Source organism: Ascaphus truei, unplaced genomic scaffold (genome assembly GCF_040206685.1).
Source record: "Ascaphus truei isolate aAscTru1 unplaced genomic scaffold, aAscTru1.hap1 HAP1_SCAFFOLD_1112, whole genome shotgun sequence".
NCBI lineage: Eukaryota > Metazoa > Chordata > Amphibia > Anura > Ascaphidae > Ascaphus > Ascaphus truei.
This window is the reverse complement of record NW_027453978.1, coordinates 32,561-43,750: the sequence shown is the minus strand read 5'-3', so window position 1 is coordinate 43,750 and position 11,190 is coordinate 32,561. Positions and strand designations below refer to the sequence as shown.

At 46.7% G+C, this 11,190-nt stretch overlaps 1 protein-coding gene across 1 annotated transcript in view; it reads left to right on the top strand.

The window, feature by feature from the left end:
- Positions 1-3,460: 3,460 nt before the first annotated feature.
- LOC142475217 (uncharacterized) overlaps positions 3,461-11,190 on the top strand; it is a 16,913-nt gene continuing 9,183 nt past the window's right edge. Inside the window, exon 1 of the mRNA XM_075581185.1 lies at positions 3,461-3,581. The gene's annotated coding sequence lies outside the window, so the exon portion shown is untranslated. The remainder of the gene's footprint in view (positions 3,582-11,190) is intronic.

The window sequence follows — 11,190 nt, the reverse complement described above, 5'->3', positions numbered from 1 at the left end:
CTAGGATCCGTCTGTGGTGAATCCTGATTGGTTAACAGGTCGTCTATGACAATGATCAGGATATAAAAATCCTGCGCGTGCGGGAAAGATGGGTGTGCATGTGTGTTGGAGAGGGGGTGTGCGAGCGTGTGTGCGTGGGAGAGGGGGTGTGGGGGTGTAGGTGTGGGTGTGTGTGGGAGAGGGTGTGGGTGGGGGGGGGGTGTGTGGATGTAAGTGGGAGAGCGTGTGCAAGGTGGAGAGGGAGAGGGAGGGGTTGGGAGACAGGGAGCGCGTGCGGGAGAGGGGGTGTGCGTGTGCTCGTGGGAGAGGGGGTGTGGGAGAGGGGATGTGGGGGACCACGTGCAGGAGAGGGGTGTGCGTGTGTGCAGGAGACGGGTAGTGCGTGTTTGCTTGGGAGAGGGGAGGGGGTGTGGGTGTGTGTATGGGTGGGAGAGGATGAGGCTGTGGGTGTGAGAGGGGGTGTGGGTGCAAGTGGGAGAACGTGTGCAAGGGGGAGGGGTTGAGATGGGGGTGGGGAGATAGGGGGCAAGGGTTGGTGTTCCCCAGAATGTGAAAATCGAATTCTGGGGTTCCCCAAGCCAAAAAAAGGTTGAAAACCACTGGTCTAATGTGCACTTTTGAGACTGGTGCTCTGGTTTTTCTGACTGAAATAAATGTGCACTTTTGAGACTGTTTAAAGAAACATTCTCACACTATACTCCCAGCTCCCTATATTGAGGGTGGCCTTCTGGACTCCTGATATTTGGGGCAGACTCCCCATATCAAGAGTGGCATCCCAGACCCCAACATCCAGGGCAGATTCCCAGTTTACCGAACTCCCCATATTGAATGCAGACTCCCAACATCCATAGCAGCTCCCCAGACTCACAATATTGTAGAAGTCTCCCGAACTCTCCATATTGATTGCGGCAACCAGACTCCCAATATTGCAAGCAGGCTGCCAGACTCCTGAAATTGAAAGCAGGCTGCCAGACTCCTGTTATTGGGGGCAGCCTCCCGGACTTCCGATATTCAAAAGCTCCTCTGGGACTCCCCACAATGAAGGCATCCTCCAATACTTGAGAGAACAGAATGGAAGTGCGCAACAAATAAAACTCTATTGTGAATGGAATATCCCACATAAACACCTAATGTGATAATAAACACAACAACCTCTAAGTTGTAAATTGACGTCTGCAGCCGAAGATAATAAGAGTGCCTAAACACCCCTATAGCAACTGAAACAAAAAAGAACACAAGCGCAGACGCATATGGTGAAGTAAGTTCAAAATTGTTAAATATACTGCACCGACACACTTTATTCGAGCAAATACCCAGTATGTACCTGGCAGATACCTGGAATGCGCCGCTCTTCACCTCTGACAAGCCCCGTTGTGTTTGCCTTCCCAGCCTGGGTTCATGCCTGGCTGACGGGCGGCTGATCTGTTAAATGATAATGATTAGGATTTAATAGGCTGCAATGCTTCGCGTGTCCACCAGATGGCATAAATTCATGAATTGTAATGCAGTATATATATATATACTGTGCAGTATTGCAGCCAGCGGGAATAAAATGCTTCAATCCCTGCCTGGAAAATACCTCAATGCACTCGGGCAGAAAACAGTCACAAACCTCAATACACCCGGGTATACCCGAATTCGTGGGACTAGCCGAGCTCGAATAAAGTGTGTCGCCAGTGTATTGAAATGGTAAGGTATCTGCGTACATCAATTCAGAAAATATTAGGCATTTCATGCACATAAGTCATGTGTGTTACACTGTGCTCACCACGGACAAGGAGGGACCCCGAAACTGAGATGAGATGATTAACAAACTGCACCCACAGCTACGGGGATACGCCTGGAAAGTGGAAAATAGGTGTCTGGAACCGTCTGGGAGTATAAGATAAAGTAAGATACTCGCCAAACGAGAAGGGAGTTTCCAGAAGATAGGTGGTACCGAGAGCCTGGGGTTCAGAGCCGGGAGGTAGGTGGGAATCCGCAAACCGAGGTAAAGGAGTCGGGGTGTCCAGGAGGTCAGGATACAAGCCAAAGGTAGAAGACCAGAGCGGATCCACAGCCAGGCCGGTTCGGTACGCAAGGGATCACTAAGGAGACAAAGAGACAGGAACTGAGACAGGAACTGAGGCAGGCACGACCGTAGTTAACACAGGTCATACAAAGCTATGCTCAGCTAAAGAATGAATGGCTGAGCAAGGTATAAGTAGGAGGAAGGACCAATAGGGAGAGGAGGATTAACGAGGGAGCGGCCCCCAGGGGAGATAGGGATTGGTAGGGAGACTTACCACAGCTGTGCTAAATGTGCAGCTTGTGAGCGGTGCACGCGCATCAGGCGTGTGTGCCGCGCGGCAGAGGCGCGCGCGGCATCAGCTGGGGGCGGGAACTCCCCCTGAGGGAGGACGTAAATGTCCTCGGCTGTGCGCGCGCATGTGCGAGATCAGTACCCACCGCGGGAAGCGGAGAAGGGAGATCCCGCCCGCGGCGGCGAGAAGGCAGCGCTGGAGCGGGGGTGAGTAAAGTCGCGGTGGGAACCCCTTTAGAGAGAGGTGTTCCCCCGGACCTTACAATGTGTTACCCGGCACTGTCACGACAACCGAACTGCCACAGTCACAGGATCGTTAAATGTTCATTTAAGCATCCGCATGGAAATCCAGGCACACGGGCCTCATCATCTGCCTCGGTGGACCCTCCGTTCGCCTTCGTATATGTGGGGGTAGTCACCCTCGGATACCGGGACCGTAAAGTGTAATATTACGTCGCTCGGAACATACGAAAAAGTCTCTGAATTGTTTGGCGCATATAGACTGGGATATTATATCAATAAGGGCTATAAAATATATTTTATATGCGCCAAACAATTCAGAGACTTTTTCGTATGTTCCGAGTGACGTAATATTACACTTTACGGCAGTATCGCTTTACGGCCAGTCGCAATCCATACGGAACTTCTGAGGAACGAACCAGACGGCGGCTCCAACGGTCCCGTTATCTGAGGGTAACTACCCCCTAGTGTCTATATGTGGCCTGTCCTGTTTTGAAAATGTCCTGTTTTTAGTATCTCAGTCATGTCCTGACTTTAGCAAGTGTATTTGTGTCCTGTCCTGTTGTGTCTGTCCCTTTGTGTCCAATGAAAATGTAGCTCTATTAGATCCAGGACATTGGGCCTTAATAATGTGATCTACTTTGTTTCATATCTTGAAGTGGGCGACCAGGGCAAATATAACATTTCCATGAAGGACATTTTGAAAAGTTGGCAACTATGACAAATATTTCTGTGTGGTATTATTTTATGATTTGTATTAAAGACTTGTGACCTCTCTTATGCGCCCATGTGATTGGAATAATGATTTATGTACTGTATGACATGTTTTAATGTGATCCTCATACTGTAGGTTAGTGATAGTCATACTTTGGTGGGGACATCTGACTCATTGTTGTACTAACATGTCTGTATACCCAATGGCACCTTGTGACTGTCATCATTATGAACGTACAGATATATAACCTCGCAGCACATATTATCCCAATACCAACATACAGTGCTGTGTATCTGAGACTGTACATCTCTCCGACAAACGTAGGTAAGTAGAACTGCCTGGGTTAGTGTGCACCTTATGTGAGTTTAGTACAACGAGTTTGAATTTTCAGCATAGTCATAACACTGTCAGAATCTTGATGTTTTGTAGCTCTTTTTTTGAATTCACATATAAAACACTGGCTTGTTGCTGAGGAAGGGGGTCATGTGGCGATTTCAATGATTTGTCATGCAATAAAAACAATTGTATATGAGATTATCATAGAGTATATAAATTGTGAATTTCCAAATGTATAGATATATATTTTTATTGAATTATGGAAGGGGTGGTGTTTTCAGGGAATAGCCTTCCAACAGAGGTGGTAGAGACTAATATACTTAAGATTGTTTGGGATAGACAGAAGGCTATCCTTAATATTCAAGAATGTCGAGGATCTTTAAGGGTCTGAGAGTAAAATGGGCAGGTCGGGGTGGTCACACTTTTCAACCTTCTATCAATTTCTACTGTATGTGTGTATTGTAGAATCCTAAAACTCCTGGGCAAAAACCCCTATGTGAAGTGGTACATTAAAACACCTTATATATTAGGTGGGAGGGATTTGTGTGTACTTAGTGGTTTAATGTCAAACTATCCAGTGACATAACGACATGTTAATAAAAGGAATAGCATGAAAGTTACATCTTGAAAACTGTTTTCCATACAAGACACGGTTGCATAGTTGGAAAACATTTTCATTAGATAAACAAAAAGAAAGTTATGCAAAGCTCAAACACGGAAGGCAATTAGTATTCGAGATTCACAGAAATATTGTGCTGGAAAACGTGTTTTCTGCATAATCAGCTCCAATACCTAAATATAAACTAAACCTCCAAGTCTTTCATATACTGAATGCATCTTCATATGTTCAATGCTGGTCCTTGCATGTGTAACAGTGTTTTTCCCACCCTCTGGTAGATAGGGGCCATTCCAGTGATGTGTGGTGCATATACCTGTTGGCAACAGGAGGGCTGTCGTCCGCCGATGGTAGTGGGGACACAGGATCAGGCTTCTGGGGTACATTACCCACATGTATCTCTAGCAGTGCAGCGCCTCCATCTGCCGTAGGCTCCAGAAAATGGAGATGATTTTCCACGGTATAAACGGTACCTCTTCCCCAAGTTAGATCACACACCAGGCAGGAGGTATAACAACAGGAACGGTTTATTGTCGCACACAAACAGGTCTCACACGGCAGTCTTCTGCCCAGTGCAGTCTCTTTGCTCAGCTACCCACTAAAGTTGGTCCCTGGACCTTCACTATGGGCCATAGGCACCCGCAGCAGTCCTAGCTCTTCCCTGCCCTTCTAGCAGAGGTAAGGTTCGCACTCACTCTCCATCGAAAGGAAGAGGACGCGAAGGCCCACTACTCAGCCTCTCTAATGTGTGACCTGTCTTCCTCAAGTGGGGGAAGGCACTAATGAATTTGGGCGGTGGCTGCCCTTAAGGACACCAGGAAGAGGGCACCAGGTCTGTCCCATGATTGGGCATGTTCAGGCCTGATGGCGCCGTCTCCCTCTGTCACTCAAGTGCAGCACCAGTGAGTGGGGAAAACTCATGATTACTACTGACAACAAAAAACAAACAAAGATGCCCAAAGCTTCTTCCAATATGACAAAAATACACAGTGCAATACCTATATATTCTCTTTCGAGAGAATATATAGGTATTGCACTGTGTATTTTTGTCATATTGGAAGTATCTTTGGGCATCTTTGTTTGTTTTTTGTTGAATATGTAACCCTGTTCCCCACCACCACTCCCCCCCCCCCCCCCCCCAATCGCAGATAGGGTCTATTATGGGAAAAGCTACGCTGGTTACGTGGAGTGTTCTGGTGCATACCTGCTAATAAGCAGTAGCCCTGAGTCTCCCATAAGATGTTAGGGGATAAAAACAGGACAGGCTTCTGGGGTATAACCTGACTCGTACTCACGGTGACAGCACCTCCATCTTTTGCAGCCCCCAGGATATGGGGTGAAATCCCTGCTTTAGAGTCCCTTTCTCCTTCTCCCTGATAGACTTCAATCTCAGGCCAGAAGTATATTGAACATTATTTCTTTATTCACTATGCACACAGCACTGCAGTCACTCAGCAAAACTAGGGCCTGCACCCTCAGGATGTCCCTGGACCTACACTTCCAGCCAGCAGGCACCAGGAGCAGTCCTAGCTCTTCTCTTACTCTCTAATAGAGTAAGAGAAACAGTCTCCCACTGCTCCCTTAAGAGAGGGCACACAGTATGCAGAGATCTGCACACTGCTCTCGGGCAGACTACGCCTCTCTCACGGTAGAAGCAACGGAGTAAATTTAAGAAGCGCAGCCCCTTTAGTACAGATCCAGCAGGAACCAGCCCCTTGCCCCTGATTGGACACCAGGCCTGGCTACACTGCCTTCTCTGTGACTCACTGAGCTGCAGAGGTGTTGGGGAAACCCATGATTTCTCCTGGAAAACGTGCTCTTACCAGGTATTACTGCCAGGAGGAGGGCAGACTGATAGCCCAGAACCAACTAGGGCTACATATACATTTAGCCACGCCCATTGGCACTCCTTTTGACACTTAAATACATATGAACCAACACAAGGATAGCAGCGACGACATTACATCATCATTCCGGGACGGAAAGTTTGTGGCGAGCCTCCATTCCTGCTGCACGGAGCCCCAGTGTTGGTTCGGACGGGAACCAAACTGGTATGGAAGGACTGACTATTAAGGACTTCTGTTTGATATACTTTCACTTTATTCCATGAGGTCTGACATCTTGTACTGGCAGCTGGAAGCGTTTGTTACACTTCTGCTGTGGACGATACTCCGTGCTGTTCCCGTGGTGGTGATATTACAATGCCTGTTTTATATCTTTGTTTGTGAGTGAGCTTGTTTCCCTCTCCTCAACCTTTTTATTAAATTTATATGCTTTTTACGCTATGGGCTGCGCACTTTCTCTTTTGTTTTTTTAGATTTCTCTGGATGTGGTTCTCCATCTGAAAGCTGCCATATACTGTACCCATCCAAGTGTAGTCATCTGACTGGACATTTTTCAAGGAGTGGCTTAGTATATTCCTTATTTTACTTATTATATTGTTGTTTTTTGCTTCTACTATATCCAAGATTTAATTAGTTACATTAGAATCTTTGATTTTTTGTATCTATTGGCGCTACTATCTTTGTTTATATATATACAGTATATATATACTGTATATATAACAAAAACAAATCAGCGCTAGGACTAGCACAAGGGTGATAATATGTATAAGTGAATAAATATATTAGGTGAAATATATGTCAGGTACTGATCAAGGAGAAATAGGGTAATAGGATGCAGCGCTAATAAGAATATGCCTATACTATACGATAATTTGGAAAAAGAATAAAAGCGCAATCCTGTATACAGTAGCTGTAGAAAAATCAGGATAATTTATTATATGCAAGAAAAGCTTGGTTGCTGGACAAACAGATAAAAACAAACACAATGTATGCAATGAAACACATTTCAGGCATACCCCGCTTTAACATACGCAATGGGACCGAAGCATGTATGTAAAGCGAAAATGTACTTAAAGTGAAGCACTTCCACTTTACAATGCATGTACTGTACTGCAAACATCATATACATGCATAACTGATGTAAATAATGCATTTGTAACCAAAATAAATACAGTAGGCTTTATTAAAATAATATGAATGGGAGCAAGCAAGGAGGTGAGAGGCGCGCACGCGGGTCAGTACTGTATAGCAGCTCTCTCCTTCTCGCAGTCTCTCTCTCCTTCTCGCAGTCTCTCTCTCCTTCTCGCAGTCTCTCTCTCCTTCTCGCAGTCTCTCTCTCCTTCTCGCAGTCTCTCTCTCCTTCTCGCAGTCTCTCTCTCCTTCTCGCAGTCTCTCTCTCCTCAGTCAGTCAGTCAGTCACGCACTCTCTCTCACTCAGTCAGTCACGCACTCTCTCTCACTCAGTCACGCACTCTCTCTCACTCAGTCACGCACTCTCTCACACTCGCTGTCACACACACACACACACACACACACACACACACACACACACACACACACACACACACACACACACACACACACACACACACACACAGTCACACACAGTCACACACAGTCACACACAGTCACACACACACTCAGTCACACACACACTCAGTCACACACACACTCAGTCACACACATACACACACTCAGTCACACACATACACACTGTCACACACATACACACTGTCACTGTCACACACATACACACTCAGTCACACACACACAAGCAAAGATTGCAGCAGAAGATCTTCTCCTCCCCCTCACCGTTGCCCCGTAGCTCCGTAGTTCACATGCAAAGTTTCGCAGCAGGCAAGAGCGAGCTCTGAGGAGGAAGGAGGGAGAGGGGGAGAGCGGAGGGAGCAGAGCCAGGGGCTGCAGTGAGTGCGGGCGGAATCACTGGTTTAGCTGCTGATTTATGGTGCGCCCGATCTCCCTGTTCCCTCTGCCCTCCCCTTCCCATCTGTCTCCGTTTCCCCTGCACTTCCGCTCCATTAGGGACAAGCATGAAGGAGGTTGCGGGATTGTTGAAGTGCACACGCCATCGCCGCATGCGCACGCCGCCCCCTGGTGTCCGTACTCGCGAAGCACGCGTACGTACACAGGGGTATGGTGCAACTAAAAATAAATGTACGTACTTGCGAGTGTACGTAAAGCGGGTGTATGTCAAATGGGGTATGCCTGTATATAAAAACAACAAAGGATGGATAAATGGAGGAAAAAAAATATATATCCAAAAAATGTCCAATAGATCTATTGTGAAGGAGTGGTAATTGCTGTGAGTGATATATCACTTGAATGCGTACCCAATGAAAGTAGCAACAAATGGGGAGTATAGGATAGCCGTGAAGTAGATCGGTGTGGGTAAACAAAGTTGCAGTATCAGGCTGATAGATGTCTCCTGTTAAATGGATTCTGGATGTTAACAGAAAAGGCAGAGGGGGGTAAGGGAATGGTCTCACCAGGTAGTGTATCCACGATGAACCCAAAGGGGTCTCCGCATCTCTCCATCAGCTACACCAGCGATGCCACGCTAGAGATGACCACGTGATGCTGATCCGGGTAACACTGGAGACGCTGTCCTGCCTCCTGTATACCCCCCTCACAACAGCCAAAATTCTTCAGTCTGGGAGGTTGCACACCAAGTAGTGTGATCTCTGATATATCCACTAGATGCCAGACTCAGCCACACATGAATAGTGTATTTGTAATGGTGCTCAACAGTACTGGGACTATGTGAAGGGAGGGGAGTATACTGGGTAATAATTATATTTACAATAGTACTGTGCCTTTGAATGGGCATAAGGTACCCTGAAGGTAGGAGTGGGTTGCCAAGGACAGCCCTCTCTTTCCTCATTAGGTAGCCCCAGGTTTAGTACTCACTGAGTCTTCTTTCTTCCCCAGTCTCCTCTCCAGAACATAAATTGCAGCCTTCCACTTTGTTTCTCTGGTTTGAACTTGACTACTGCTCTCCACTTCTCACTCGTTGCTTCAGGCCTCCTCTCACAATCGTGAGCAAATGCCTGAATTATATATATATAAACTGTGAAATATAGACAACTAGCTGAGAGCCCCGGCGTTGCCCGGGATGTTTGTGGTGTGGGTGTGGCATTTGGGTGGGGAGTGGTCCACGCGGCCCATGTGCGGTGGTAGTGCTGCTGTGGCTGTACTGATGGTGATTGTATTGGTGTGCTGATTTGGGAGGGTTTGGTGCTGATGTGGGGGTGCGGATGTGGGTGTGCCGATGGGGGAGGTGCAAAGGTGGCGATGTGTGGGTGCTGATGGTGTTGATGGGGGCTGGGAATGGTGGGGAGCCGAGAATGCCAGTGTGCTGGGGGGGCATGGGATACCGGTGTGCTGATGTGGTGGTGCTGGGGTGTGTGTGTGTATACACGTGTGTGTGTATGTGTATACACGTGTGTGTGTATACACGTGTGTGTATACACGTGTGTGTGTGTATACACGTGTGTGTGTGTGTATAAACGTGTGTGTGTATACACGTGTGTGTATACACGTGTGTGTGTGTATACACGTGTGTGTGTGTGTATACACGTGTGTGTGTATACACGTGTGTGTGTATACACGTGTGTGTGTGTGTATACACGTGTGTGTGTATACACGTGTGTGTGTATACATTGTGTGTGTGTATACGTGTGTGTGTATACACATGTGTGTATACACGTGTATACATGTTTGTGTGTGTGTATACACTGGCGACACACTTTATTCGAGCTTGGCTAGTCCCACGAATTCGGGTATACCCGGGTGTATTGAGGTTTGTGACTGTTTTCTGCCCGAGTGCATTGAGTTATTTTCCAAGCAGGGATTGAAGCATTTTATTCCCGCTGGCTACAATACTGCACAGTATATATATATATATACTGCATTACAATTCATGAATTTATGCCATCTGGTAGACACGCTAAGCATTGCAGCCTATTAAATCCTAATCATTATCATTTAACAGATCAGCCGCCAATCAGCCAGGCATGAACCCAGGCTGGGAAGGCAAATGCAACGGGGCTTGTCAGAGGTGAGGAGCGGCGCATTCCAGGTATCTGCCAGGTACATACCGGGTATTTGCTCGAATAAAGTGTGTCGGTGCAGTACATGTTTGTGTGTATACATTGTATGTGTGTGTGTGTATAAGTGTGTGTGTGTGTGTGTGTGTACACATGTTTGTGTGTGTGTACACATGTTTGTGTGTGTATACACATGTGTGTGTATACGTGTGTGTGTGTGTATACACGTGTGTGTGTATACATGTGTGTGTGTACACATGTGTGTGTGTGTGTGTGTGTACACATGTGTGTGTGTGTGTGTGTACACATGTGTGTGTGTGTGTGTGTACACATGTGTGTGTGTGTACACATGTGTGTGTGTGTACACATGTGTGTGTGTGTACACATGTGTGTGTGTGTACACATGTGTGTGTGTGTGTGTACACATGTGTGTGTGTGTACACATGTGTGTGTGTATACACATGTGTGTGTGTATACACGTGTGTGTGTGTGTGTATACATGTGTGTGTGTGTATACATGTGTGTGTGTATACATGTGTGTGTGTGTATACATGTGTGTGTATACATGTGTGTGTGTGTATACATTATGTGTATGTATACCTGTGTGTATACGTGTGTGAGTGTATACGTGTGTGTGTGTATGTGTACATGTGTGTGTGTGTATGTCTCCATGTATGTGTTTGTATGTCTCCATGTGTGTGTGTGTGTATGTCTCCATGTGTGTGTGTACGTGTACATGTGTGTGAGTATACGTGTACATGTGTGTGTGTGTACGTGTCTACGTGTACGTGTGTGTGTGTGTGTGTGTGTACGTGTACGTGTACGTGTACGTGTGTGTGTACGTGTCTACGTGTACATGTGTGTGTGCGTGTCTACGTGTACATGTGTGTGTGTCTACGTGTACGTGCGTGTGTGTCTACGTGCGTGTGTGTGTACGTGTGTATGTGTGTGTCTATGTGTGTGTCTACGTGTGTGTGTTTGTGTCTACGTGTGTGTGTTTGTGTATACGTGTGTGTGTGTATACGTGTGTGTGTGTGTCTACGTCTGTGTGTGTGTGTGTGTGTCTACGT